Raw genomic sequence first — 15,101 nt, forward strand, 5'->3', positions numbered from 1 at the left:
AGAACAACCTATAGAGGAAAAGGTCAAGTACAACGCACATAATGTGTAATAGAAAAAAACTTTCTTTATTGATAAACAGAGACACAAACAATTAAAAATGAGTCATACAATGTAAAAAAGGCGTCAGCCCATACAGGATACATGAAGTAGTATTGGGACATAAACATATGTAACAAAGGACCCAAGATTGGATGCTGATATTAGTAATAGGCTGAATACATATGACATGTAGAGAACAGTATATTTATAAAGTGCTAGTGTGCAAGAGTAGTGTACTTCCTGTATGGAAGACACCATATATTAGTGTCAAATTATCACAGGTAAAGGTAAGTTGCATAGCAAGAAAGTATACAGGGCTCATATGTACAGAGTGCAGCCTAAATGTAGTAAACAAGCAGCCACAAGAGTCAGATAACAAGGATGATAGTACGTACCCAGATTCATGTCACCACATGGGGGAGACGCCAGACCCGACGCGCGTTTCGGCGAATGCCTTCGTCCGGGGGTGGCGTCTTCCCGGCGGGACCCTCTCTTATATATTACCATAATCAAGTATAAATTCACTGAAGTGATATGAGTAAAATATATAACTTTATTTCATAACTCTCTAAAAACAGGGGTACAATCACCACTGTGAAAAGCCCCACCGTGTGTGTTAAAAACTTATTAAACAATATACTCCAGGTCCTGATTCAATTGTGAACCCTATATAACTGGATGTACCAAAAAGATATCAACATGGAATCAGCGTTTGAACATTGGTGTAACAGTGGTTTAAACCCTCAAACACACTGGAGCCCGTGATTACCGCACAAAAAACTCCTAATGCTCAGGTACACAACAATGCCACTGTCTCCTACGCTCTAATTCCTCACTTGAAACCAACCCTACGCGTAGGGAAACATGCCGCTGATATCTATGCGAGCATGCTTCCGTGGTGTACAGCAGAATATCTGCTGTTGAAGTAATATCGCTGGCATCCTGGCCAGACTTATCAAGCTACAGACCCCTGATGATAAGTATATTGAAACGCGTAGGGTTGGTTTCAAGTGAGGAATTAGAGCGTAGGAGACAGTGGCATTGTTGTGTACCTGAGCATTAGGAGTTTTTGGTGCGGTAATCGCGGGCTCCAGTGTGTTTGAGGGTTTAAACCACTGTTACACCAATGTTCAAACGCTGATTCCATGTTGATATCTTTCTGGTACATCCAGTTATATAGGGTTCACAATTGAATCAGGACCTGGAGTATATTGTTTAATACGTTTTTAACACACACGGTGGGGCTTTTCACAGTGGTGATTGTACCCCTGTTTTTAGAGAGTTATGAAATAAAGTTATTTTTTTTTACTCATATCACTTCAGTGAATTGACAATTTCTTCATATTTTGTGTGAGCACAAATTATATGTATCGTTTAATACAGTGAATTACTACATAATCAAGTATAATACACATCAGTGGATTCAGTGAGAGAGGTCTGCTGGCGACAAGCTGGGGGTAGCAAGATGGCTACTGCCCCACTTCCGGAACTGCGTCATCGAAGCGGACGTGAGCCAGCGGTGTCTGACAGCGCCGCCCACGTCCAGCTACGATTGGAGACTCGGCCGAGAGTGCGCAAGCCACTCCTCCACCCCTAGCCAGCGCACACCCCTCTCCCCCTGTGCCACCGAAAGACAACACAGATCGGAAACAGATGTTAGTATTAAAGGCATATTGTTGCCAGAAAAACTTTTTTTTTTTTTTTTTTAAATTAAACGTTTAGTGTGTGGGTGATTAAACATTGTTCAAATTTTTTTTATTTTTTTCACGAGTCAGGAAATATTATAAATTAATTCTAATTTATAATACTACCCATTTTTGGTCACTAGATGGAGCTATTCCCAAAATTGCGGCATTGCAACATTGGGTTAAAAGCCCTCGCTCTAGTGAGCTCTCAGCATCCCCCCCTCCTTTATCCTGGCTAGTGCCGGGATAAACGAGGGGTTTGAACGGTGTAACCTCCTACACTGTGTGTCGCCATTTTTGGAGCTAACACACAGTGTAGTAGGTTTACATACAGTAGTAAACACACACAAACACGAACATACATTGAAATCTCTTACCTGCTCCTGCCGCCGCGGCTCCCTCCGGCCCGTCCGCTCCGTTTGCTGCCGCTCGTCCAAGTGCACAAATCCGGAAGCCGCGACCGGAAGTAGTAATATTACTGTCCGGCCGCGACTTCCGGTCCACAGGAAAATGGCGCCGGACGGCGCCAATTTCGAATTGGACTGTGTGGGAGCGGCGCATGCGCAGTTCCCACACAGACGCCGTACACGGAAGTCAATGGGACGGGAGCCGTTCGCAGTCCCTATGGGACTGTGGCTGCCGTATTCCATGTCTGTATGTGTCGTTAATCGACACAGACAGAAATGGAACAAAAAATGGCAGCCCCCATAGGGAAGAAAAAGTGTAAAAATAAGAAAAAGTAAAACACAAACACACAAATGAATATAAACGTTTTTAATAAAGCACTAACATCTTTAACATATAAAAAAATAATTTGTGATGACACTGTTCCTTTAAGGATAAATGTGTGTACATAAATGTAAGATGACTGGGGGCATTAAAGGAAGTATATATTTATTTGGAAAAGTGCAATATATATAGATGTGCATTGTCAGAGGAAAAAAGAAAGAAGGATACGTAAGTGCATGTGATAATAAGATAAGTAAATAAATGAAGACAGTCCATAAACAAAGAATAATAATGAGGATACACAAATGTGTAATAAGGGACCGATAAAAAAGAGAAAAAGCCAAATAATTAGATAAATGAAGAAAAGGTTAAAGAAAGAAAGAGAGAGAAAAAAAGAAAACGATACTAAAGTGGTAATAATTAACGGAAAAAATATACAAACATGTATATATGTCTAGAAGTGTAATTGATATGCAATATAAAATTAAATTACAAATATGTACAAAATTTATTAAGTGCATAATCGATAATAAGTATATTGATAAAAGGTATACAATAGCTAATAACAAATGTATGAATATCTACATATATATATTGATACATAATAAAATTAATAATGATATATGCCAGATTATTAAGTGCATAATAAATAATAATTACAAATACATTAGTGATAGAGATATATATATACAATGGTTGCTATGGCATATGTAAGAACACATATATATTGTAACAAAAATGAGTCCGAAAACCCACATATGAAAAGAAAAAGAAAAATAATGATGAATTACGAATAAGAGGAAAGAAATAACACGCGATCATTAGGCAATGGGCATATATATTATTTTAATCCTCTCCAATATCCATAGCCTCCAGTGTCTTCCGTATGTGTTTCCAGACATGACTGCGTATCTGTGTACCTTTAAAGGTTGAAAAAATTCACAAAAGAGGGTAGTTAACAAGATACTGACTATATGCATAAGATAACAATTCGTTAAAAATGTATTAAAATATATTAAAAAACATAGACCCGCAGGGAGTCAGTGGTTCAAAGAAATGGAGCGAAGTTCAGAGATTCATTTAGGCCCGATGGATGCGTTGACCCAAGGGTCCAAATCCAACGTGCTTCACATTGTGCTAGTTGTTGTTTAATATTACCCCCTCTCATATTTGTAACAATGTGATCGATGCCTCTCACCTTTAATTTAGTTGGATCGCAGAAATGGTGTGTTTTGAAATGTCGTGGTATCGGTTTTAGGGTTTCCACGGCTTCCTCATTGGCTGCTCGTCTGATGTCAGACATATGCTCCCTCACCCGCACCTTTAATTCCCTTGAAGTGAGACCAACGTATACTTTAGGGCATGGGCACGTTGCATAATACACCACTGCTTTCGTAGTGCATGATATTGCATGTGTTATGGTGTATATTTTCGTACCTGTCACATTGGGAAACGTTGTTGTTCTCTCAATGTTGGGGCATGCCACACAACGCCCACACGGAGAACACCCCCATTTTGCGCCCTTTGTCCCAAAAGGATGTTTTCTTGTAATCGGATCGTAGTGGCTCCTCACCAGATGATCCTTCAGATTTTTCGAGCCTCTTGCTGTGATACTAGGGTACCTAGTCACATAGTTGGTAAGAATTGGGTCCGTGAGTAAAATTGGCCAGTACCTCTTAAAAATTTCCCTCATTTGTGGCCACCTCGAGTGATAGTTAGTTATAAACCTCACCTTTGTCTGTATATCTTTTTTCCATTTTGTAAACAGGAGGTCATCTCTGTTTGTATGCTTAGCCCTGTAATACGCCTTTTTAATGGACCGCATGCTATAGCCTCGATCGATAAAGCGATTTTTAAAATCCTTGGCTTGTTCCACAAAAAGAGTGTCAGAGGAACATATCCTCCCTATCCTCAGAAATTGCCCGATAGGGATCGCTTGTAAGGTCTGTGGTGGATGGGAAGACGAAAAATGCAATAAAGAATTAACAGAGGTCTCCTTGCGATAAACATTACTCTGCAAGAATCCATCAGCATCTTTAGTTAATTTGATGTCTAGAAAATCCATGCATTGATTGTTAGATTTGTACGTAAATTTGAGATTAAACTGGTTGTTATTCAGATCGGAACAAGTTGGCATATGAGGGTGCACAAGCAGCCCCCATCGCCGTTCCCTGGAGCTGTAAGTAGAAATTCCCATTGAAGGTGGTAAAGTTGTGCGTAAGAGTATATTCTAATAACTCAACAAGAAAATCACGCATGGATTTTTCCAGAGTGGATGTGGAAAGAAAGAATTTAGTGGCCCCAATCCCATCAGCATGCCTGATACTGGTATAGAGGGACTCCACATCAATCGCAACTAATAGCATGTCATCATCAATGCTGATGCCGCTAACCTTCTGGAGAAGATCTGCGGAATCACGGATATATGAAGGTAGGTTTATAACCAAATCTTTTAGGTGATAGTCAATGTATTTGCAACACTTCTCTGTAATGCTGCCCCTACCTGAGATTATTGGTCTTCCTGGTGGTATTGTGTCATTCTTATGCACTTTTGGGAGTAAGTACAATGTGGGGATTATAGGTTCAACAGTTGAGTGCGGTTAGCAATTCCTTATTAATAACATCTTCCTGTAAGGCCTTTGATAGTATCTGCTGCAGTATAGATCTGAAAGAGGATGAAGGATTAAATGTCAGTTTATTATAACACTGTTTATCACGTAATTGTCTATAGGCTTCAGCCTCATACATGTGGCAAGGCCATACAACCACATTACCGCCTTTATCGGCAGCCTTAAACACAACATCCTTCATTTTTTGGAATTTATTTAAACTTTCCAGTTGTATTGTGGTTAAGTTGTCATGTCTAATGCTACCAGGAATGTTTTGGAATTCTCGTGTAACCGCCTTAACAAATGAATCTACAGCGGGGCACAGACTAAGTGGAGGGGATTTCTTTGATTTCGTACGGATACATAATGGAATTTTACCTGATACATTGGTATCTTGTTCTTCCAACAGATCCTCAAGGACCCCTAAAGCTTGTTGTTCCTCTGTAGTAGGAAATATATCCGCATGGTTGGATTTATGGAACCATTTTTTGTGTATGAGTGACCGACCAAACATGTTAAGATCTTTTACTGCAGAGAAAATATCGAAACGATTACAGGGTGAGAAAGTGAGGCCTTTTTCAATAACCTCTATGTCTATTTCTGAAAAAATATGTGTGCATAGATTGATCACCTTTAAGCGATGAGTAGGGTCTTGCGTGTCTGGTCTTTTCTTGTTTGCCATTTGTCTCTGTGTAAGTTTTCTTTTAGGGCGCAGACCAGATGATTGATTAAATCGTGAAAATGTATTTTCTGTTTCACTGAGAGAGGAGATAGATGATACTGATGGTGTATGACTCCGTCCACCTATTATTTTATTTCTCCTCCATCTGTATACCCGATTTTGCTGGAAATCTCTGACATCCCTGGTAAACTTTTTTGATTTTGTTGCTTGAATTTCCTTCTCCGATTCTGAGAATTGAGCCTCAAGACTTTGTCTAAATTTGGACATACTATCTATCGACATAAGTGCAATCAGCTGGGATTGGATATCTTCAATTTCTGCATCCAACAAGGTAAGTGTATCCTGATTGAGCCCAACCAGAAGTTCCATGAACTTTTTAGAGCCACTGCTACAAACATCTTCCCACCTGGTGATGAAAGTTTCATCACTGATTGGGAATGAGGGAAAAATTTGGATCCTAAGACCTCTTGGAATGAGACATCTCTGTATGTAATTTTCCAAAAATACTTTATTCCACCAGACCTTCATACGTCGGTGGAGTAGATTTTTATATCTATGCTGGAGTTCGCTCACACTCTCAGAACCACTAAAACCAGACACTGTTGACTCATCCTTAAAAACTTGATCCATCAAGGATCGCCAGGCGCCATCTCTGGCTTTGTAGTCCATGGGACCCACGGTACCTGATTCTGTGTAAAACACAGAAGACAGTTAGTATAGATAACCAATTTGTACACATGCAGCGATAGTAAGAACTCCAATTCAATAAGGACAATATATATATCTCTTTTAAATGTAACAGTCTAATGACATATATGTAGCCAAAAATAAATAGAAATGGAAGATCATACGCATAACCCAAATGTAACCTGGTATTCTGACCATACTTATACAGAACAACCTAAAGAGGAAAAGGTCAAGTACAACTCACATAATGTGTAATAGAAAAAAATTTCTTTATTGATAAACCGAGACACAAACAATTAAAAATGAGTCATACAATGTAAAAAAGGCGTCAGCCCATACAGGATACATGAAGTAGTATTGGGACATAAACATATGTAACAAAGGACCCAAGATTGGATGCTGATATTAGTAATAGGCTGAATACATATGACATGTAGAGAACAGTATATTTATAAAGTGCTAGTGTGCAAGAGTAGTGTAGTGTACAAACGCTATATATCCATACGTGTAACTGTAATGATCATTAACTTATTGTTCTGGAAAGGTTACTTCTGGCCAATGGTTGTCTGTTCCATCGGTTGGAACACTTCTCGTATATGCTTAAAATCTTTAATTGTTAGTGGTTAATGATAACTTTTACTACTTAACTGTCTGAAAAAACATATGGGCTATTCATGTATGTGATATGAACCACCATATAAGCAATTTTACAAGGGAAAAAATGGGTGGCATCATGAAAAATATCTATATGACCTCTTCCTGACAACTGTCAGAGAGCTGATAATATCAGAGAACACTGGTAATGGTAGGAACACACATTGTGGATACGCTGTGTAAAAGCACACAGCATATCCGTCCTGGAAACCGCAGGGAATTCCACCGGAAAAACGGCGCCAAGTTTTTTCGGTGGGATGTCCGCTGCGGAAATACTGCAGGAATAAAAAAAAAAAAATTACAATTATACTTTACCACCCATACAATGTCATGGCGATGTGTCCCTCTGTTCTGAGACACGTCATCCTAGGAGGCCAGATTGAGCTCCGAACAGAGGATTGCAACGCTATGACTATGACCGGGGTTAAGTATAAGCTTTTTTTTTTATTAATTTGAAATAAAAAATACATTTTGTTTTCTCATTTGCAGGGTTTTTTATTTTATGGCAGTGTTTTCCCCACAAAAGTCACAACACATGGCTCTTACCTCTCCCGTGAATTCAATGGGGAAAACCCGCAACAGAAGAGCAGCGATTCTGCAGCATACATTGACGTGCTGCGGCTTTAAAAAAATAAAAACCTGCACTGCAGGTAAATTTGTGAACTGTTTTTCGGCTGATTTTTATTTATTTTTTCCCGCTGTTTGTGTATGAGATTGGTTCAAATCTCATTCACACTGCTGCTACTGTACTACGCTGTGGATTTTCCGCAATGTAATCCGTTGTGGGAAATCTGTAATGTACATGCTGTGTGTTCCTACCCTAAACCTGCCCACAGAAAATTAACCACAATCTGTGTTCCTATACTACAAGACTTTATTTTTTTTAAGTTCTCTTCCCTCCACCCAAACCAAAGTTGTTTTCATTGTTCTGTTTTCTTGTTATGGAAACGCAAGTGGAACGATACCTCAAGGCTGCTGGAGTCTGCCAGGAGAGAGCATGCACGTAAACCCGGAACCCCAAATCCGTAACCACTCTGATCGACAGTGTTTAAGGCTACTCTAAGGGTATGTTCACACGGCCAAATTTCAGACGTATACGAGGCGTATTATGCCTCGTTTTACGTCTGAAAATACGGCTCCAATACGTCGGCAAACATCTGCCCATTCATTTGAATGGGTTTGCCGACGTACTGTGCAGACGACCTGTTATTTACGCGTCGTCGTTTGACAGCTGTCAAACGACGACGCGTAAAAATACAGCCTCGTCAAAAGAAGTGCAGGACACTTCTTTGGACGTTTTTGGAGCTGTTTTCTCATAGACTCCAATGAAAACAGCTCCAAAAACGGACGTAAAAAACGCCGCGAAAACGGCGCGAAAAACGCCGCGAAAAATGCGAGTTGGTAAAAAAACGTCTGAAAAGCAGGGTCTGTTTTCCCTTGAAAACAGCTCTGGATTTTCAGACGTTTTTGTTGACTACGTGTGAACATACCCTAAGGTGTTCGCCAGAGCTGAATGCAAGGTGGGATGGACTTTGCTGCTTAGAACCCAGGTTGTCTTAACAGAGTGTAGTTTTGGATAAGAGGTTAAATGAGGGCAAACCTGAGCTGGAAACCAGACAGACAATCGGCTAACTGAAAGTCCAGAAACGGAGTAGAGGTAATCAGAAAAGCCACGGTCAAAACCATTCGAGATAATCAAAATTGGTAAACAGAGGGTTAATGAGAGACAAGCTGAGGTCCGTATACATGAGGTCCAGAAAACAAGTTCAGGAGCAGTCAGGAGCTTGATCAGAAACCAGGAGATAGGAAAATTCACAAGCAAAGGCAGGTGTGAAAAGACAGGTATAAATACAAACCCACAGCAGATTGACAGAAGGACAGAGAAGAGTGATAGGCTCAAGGTAAAAGAAGAACCGCCCAGAAGCTAGACAGGATGTCAAAGCAACCTTAAAGGAACAGTGTCATCACAATTTTTTTTTAAATATGTTAACGATGTTAGTGCTTTATTAAAAATGTTTATATTTATTTGTGTGTTTGTGTTTTACTTTTTCTTATTTTTACACTTTTTCTTCCCTATGGGGGCTGCCATTTTTTTTTCCATTTCTGTATGTGTCGATTAACGACACATACAGACATGGAATACGGCAGCCACAGTCCCATAGGGACTGCGAACGGCTCCCGTCCCATCCACTTCAATGTACGCCGTCTGTGTGGGAACTGCGCATGCGCCGCTCCCACACAGTCCAATTTGAAATGCGCGCCGTCCGGCGCCATTTTCGTGTGGACCGGAAGTCGCGCCCGGACAGTAAGATTACTACTTCCGGTCGCGGCTTCCGGACTTGTGCACTTGGACCAGCGGCAGCAGACGGAGCGGACGGGCCGGAGGGAGCCGCGGCGGCAGGAGCAGGTAAGAGATTTATATGTATGTTCGTGTTTGTGTGTGTTTACTACTGTATGTAAACCTACTACACTGTGTGTTAGCTCCAAAAATGGCGACACACAGTGTAGGAGGTTACACCGTTCAAACCCCTCGTTTATCCCGGCACTAGCCAGGATAAAGGAGGGGGGAATGCTGAGAGCTCACTAGAGCGAGGGCTTTTTACCCAATTTTGCAGCATAAAGCAATGTGGTTGCTTTACCACATGCAATGCTGCAATTTTGGGAATAGCTCCATCTAGTGACCAGCAATGGGAAATATTATAAATTAGAATTAATTTATAATATTTCCTGACTCGTGAAAAAATTTAAAAAAAATGTGAACAATGTTTAATCACCTACACACTAAATGTTTAATTAAAAAAAAACAAACATGTTTTTCTGGCAACACATTGCCTTTAAGGGAACAGGTGTTGTCCTAACACCATGATTGACAACTGTTCACATAATCATGTATGCTATGTCGAGGGTATAACTGATGCTTTTTATGCATCAGTTATACCTTCTTGCGGGACAATGTACTGTGACTGGGCATGCAACTATCATGCATAATGTGTAGTAATGGTCTCATATGGGGCAGATAGACCTTTTTATTTCCTGTAGACTCCAGGGCCTGAATGCAACTGCAACCTCTGCACCCCTTATAGCTATGCCCAATTTTAACTCAGGAGAATAATGCAACGGGGCACTTAAATAGAGCCAAGCTGCAATCCCACCCACAAGCTGTGGCGCGGTTTTTGGAGAAAGTAACCATGTTGGTTTTTTTAAATCCTAGGCAACCCCTGTAGGCTGGGTTCACACGAGCACGTTGCGGCCGAAATACGTTCCGTCCATTACGGATGTAAGTCCCGGACCGAACACACTGCAGGGAGCCGGGTTCCTAGCATCAAGGTTATGTACGACGCTAGGAGTCCCTGCCTTTCCATGGAACTACTGTCCCGTACTGAAAACATGATTACAGTCCGGGACAGTTGTCCTGCAGCGAGACAAGGACTCCTAGCGTCGTACATAACTACTTGCGGCCGAAATACGTTCCATCCATTACGGACGTAACATGCTCGTGTGAACTCAGCCTTAATATGAAAAGGGCTGGTAATTATTGAAACACTTAACCATTGTTTGTTTTCTAGGTTACACCAGGGGCACCAAACATATTACCACAGATATTTTAAATCCACATGTTACTGCGTTTTGTATTCATTTCGATTTGGAATATAAAGATCACTACTAGATGTCATGTTTGCCGAAAAAAGGACAGACCTGACCTACATATATCCTTTTGACTGTCTGTTATTATTTGATATTGTCGGATATTCTCTGTTATATTCTTTAAAAATTTGAATAAAAATAGAATTTAAAAGAAAAAAAAAAGTGTTACAGACCTTATAAAGGTGAATGACCCTGTGTTTTCTGGCTAGTATAATTCACTAAATGTACATAAGGTCATTAAATAAAAGAGGTCTAGACGAAAAGAAAAAAAAAATAAGCATGTGAAACACTGAATAGAACTGTTGAGCAAGGCAAAAACAAACGATTACTCCACAGTTTAGTTATCAGAGCAGAAACATTAATCCAGCCACAATGGCTGTCGTGGCAGTAACCAATGAGCAATGTCTCTCACTTCCAGTCACCCAATTTATTTATCTTTTTAAGATACAAGACAATAAAGAGGGAACCACTTAAACCGGGTTCACACATCACGTACTGTATTTGTTGCAATATTTTGGTAACGGAATCCGCACCAATATTCCACTACAAAGGACAGCATAATGTAAGTGAATGGCGTCGTAACATACCCCATTCACTTTCAGTGTTAGGGTATGTTCACACGGCCTATTTACAGACGAATTTCGGGCATTTTTGCACCAAATTACGTCCGAAAATAGCGCCTCAATAGCGCTGACAAACATCTGCCCATTGAAAGCAATGGGCAGACGTTTGTCTGTTCACACGAGGCGTAAATTACGCGCCGCTGTCAAATGACGGCGCGTAAATAGACGCCCGCGTCAAAGAAGTGACCTGTCACTTCTTTGGCCGTAATTGGAGCCGTTATTCATTGACTCCAATGAATAGCAGCGCCAATTACGCCCGTAATTGACGCGGCGTTCAAGCGCCTGCACATGCCGGTACGGCTGAAATTACGGGGATGTTTTCAGGCTGAAACACCCCCGTCATTTCAGCCGTTACGGACGCCCTCGTGTGAACATACCCTAAAACAAAAAAATTGCTGCAGATTTTCAAATCCACCCGATGACGCCTATTGACTTACAACGGGGTCTGTCGGGATCCGTTGTGGCTCCCATCAACCACACGGCATTATGAACACTAGTACACTGGCACATTAGTTAGGTACCTGGTGTTTAGTGGTACCTTAGGCGGTTGCCTACCCTTTGTCCTGGCACTGGTTGTATACGATTCATTTCATCAAGTTAAGTGCATGTAGTTCTTTGATTTTACTCCTACAAGCATGTTTTTTTCTTTTTCAGAAAGACTGAGATATTGTAGGACTGTACAAAGAAAGTTGTGTCTATTCTTGGGAATCTCCAAGAGTTATGCCGTGTGTCATGTACATGGCTGCGGGCGGTCAGGTTCTCTCACCACCTGACGGCCGCAGCCATGGGTCTGCGAGCGCTGGCCGCAATCTCCTCCTCAGGAGACACCAGCGCTCACTTCCACTCACCTCGGCCAGACTTTAATGTGAAATCCGCCCTGGACTATAAGAAGGGCCCAGCCCCTTGCTTCCATGCCTGAGCGTTTTGTCGTATCCTAGTTTGTCTAAGCAAATGTTCTCCTAGTGTTTTCCATTTCCCAGAGTTTCCTGTATCTGTGCTATCCTGGTCAAGTGCCGTGCTGTAGTCGTGCTGTGCTGTATTGCACGCCTGTCCTACTACTCCACGCCTGACGTCTACCTTCTGCCTAGTCCCAGCCGAGCCTGTTTTACTACTGTCCGAGCTGCCACAGGTACCCTATACGAGCTATAGACTGTGACCTGTGCCCTGTTGACCAGCTGCCATACCGCCAAGGCTGTACAGCCCAGTGGGTCCACGAACCCTACGTGACACAGGGATTAGAGGATGGGTGTTTAACATTTACATTATAATGAAACGTTTAGGGTTCACATTTAGGAGTCTGTGACTGCTGGGTGATAACCCCTGTAATGTCAGCTATAGTAGTTATTTTCCAGAAATTGACATAACTAACACTTGACTGAAAAGAAGAGGGCACCTAAAGGCTGCAGTGGTCACATGGACTACAGCATCATCCCAGGAGGCCGGGTTACGCTCAGAAGAGAGGGGCGCGCCGCCCTGACTACAGCTGGGTAATTATAAACGTTTTATTTTTTTATTTCTGCAGGATTTCCGCAGCGGACATTCCACCCAAAAAACGGCGCCACAATGTGGTGCGGTTTTTCAGAAGAAATTCTCTGCAGCTACCGGGGCGGATACACTGTGTAGTTATACGCAGCTTATTCACCTAGTGTGTTTGTACACTAAGGGTGTGTTCGCAAGTAGCATCAATACTGCGGATTTTCAGCAATGTATTTCTTTGCCGTAAATACGCAGCATAAAACAGTAGCAGCAGAGTGGATGAGATTTGAACAAAGTGTAAAAAAACCTGCTTAAAAAACGTGCATAAATTGACCCCCTGAGGAGCGGTATTTTAATCCACAGCATGTCAATTTATGCTGTGGAATCGCTGGTTTTCTGTTGTGGGTTTTCCCCATTGAATTCAATGGGGAGGTGAAAACTGCAACAAATTGCAAATGTTGCCATTTTTGTAGCGGAAACGCTGCGATTCCGCCATAAAGTTTGCTACTCAGAAAAGTTAAAAAGAAAAAAAAAGGTTATACCTACCCAGATCTCTATGCTTCTCTGTTCAGGCCGGCCTCCTGGGATGGCACTTCATCCCATGTCACAGCTGCAGCGGTCACATGGGATGAAGTGTCATCCCAGCAGGCGGGGCTGCAGAACATCAGAGGGACGTGTCGCCATGACTACCAGGAAGTATAAGCTTTTTTTATATTTAAACCTGCTGTTTTCCACAGCGGACATTCTGACTGAAAAACCGCACCACAATTTGTTGTGTTTTTTTTTTATCTGTAATTCTCTGCTGGGTCCAGGGCGGGTGCACTGTGTACTTTTATGCAGCGTATTCGCCCTATATGAACATAACCTAAAGGTGGTACATGAATTAACCATTTTCAAGACATATTTATATTTCAATTATAGGTTTTAAACTAGTACAATGAGGACAATGTGTTATTAGCAAAGGGACACAACAACCTTTAATCCGACAAACAGTGAAATAAAAGATAACAGTGACACGCTAGAATTGCAATCTGATATACCAAGCTACCAGAAGCTATTTTAATCATATTTGGATTTCACTATCTCTTTCTACAGTACTTTGTCCTCTGATTCAATTCCTGGTACAAACCTAAGTGTTCCACAAATTATTGCTTTATGCCTGAAGAAGGTCAGGTTTTTAGAATATCTTAACATAACACAAGTGTATAGTAGTGCTGTTCAGGTCACACAAGCTGACTCAAGTATTGCATTGTTTGGCTTGATATCTCAGAGTATGCGGACTCAGAAACTGTGATCCAACAATCAATGGTGAGTAATGCACAAGGGGGGAAAAGATGGACAGATGAGATGAATTCTCGGCCATAAGGCTGGGTTTACACTGTGCGCTTTTGTTACGCTTTATACATGCAATTCTTTGTTTTGGTTGATAAACTCCCATGTCTCTCAATGGAAGTTAATCTACTAAAACAAAAAAACGCATGGTAAAAACGCAAAGTATGAACCCAGCCTAAGGCCCGATTCACACAAGCGTTGAATACGTCCGTGTGACGGCCGTTGATACAACAGCCATCACACGGACCTATGTAATTCAATGGGGCCGTTTTCAACGGACCGTGTGAAGCGTCCGTTGAAAAATAGAACATGTCCTATTTTGTTCTCTTTTCACGAATCCCTTTATAGACTCAAGTCTATAGGGATCCGTGAAAACGGAACTCGCACGGGGACACCTCGGATGTGAAAAACGTCACGTTTATCACGTCCGAGTTTCCCCATGCTCGTGTGAATCTAGCATAAGAGAGATCCTTCGTCCAGTCGGAAGAACTACCATAGGTTTCATGTTGTGATGTTCCATTTAGTTATTAAATTTATCTTGTGGCTCCATAAATTTTTGGACTATAATATAAACTATGTAAAAATCCTCAGGCAGCTGGGCCCTGAGGGAGGACCCCAAAATTATTTGATCATATTGTATGGATATGTTCAAATACACCTCCATTTATAAAGAATAAAGTGTAGCTAAACATTTGACAAACTTCTGCCAGCTCTGGGCAAGCCCCTGACATCACTGTCCATATATGGACACTGATGTTAATGGCTTCACGAGAGTTCTGGCGCAGAGCCTATACTAGTGCCCTGCTCTGGGACTCCAGCTCTGGCGTTGCCCCTGATATCACATTCCGGTCCAGGAGGATCCCCTGATGTCACGGTGTATGGACAGTGACGTCAGGGGCTCCGACAGTAGAGGAATCCCCAGCCAAAGCGTCGGCAATGC

The sequence above is a fragment of the Rhinoderma darwinii genome, chromosome 11, assembly GCF_050947455.1.
Source record: "Rhinoderma darwinii isolate aRhiDar2 chromosome 11, aRhiDar2.hap1, whole genome shotgun sequence".
Taxonomy (NCBI): Eukaryota; Metazoa; Chordata; class Amphibia; order Anura; family Rhinodermatidae; genus Rhinoderma; species Rhinoderma darwinii.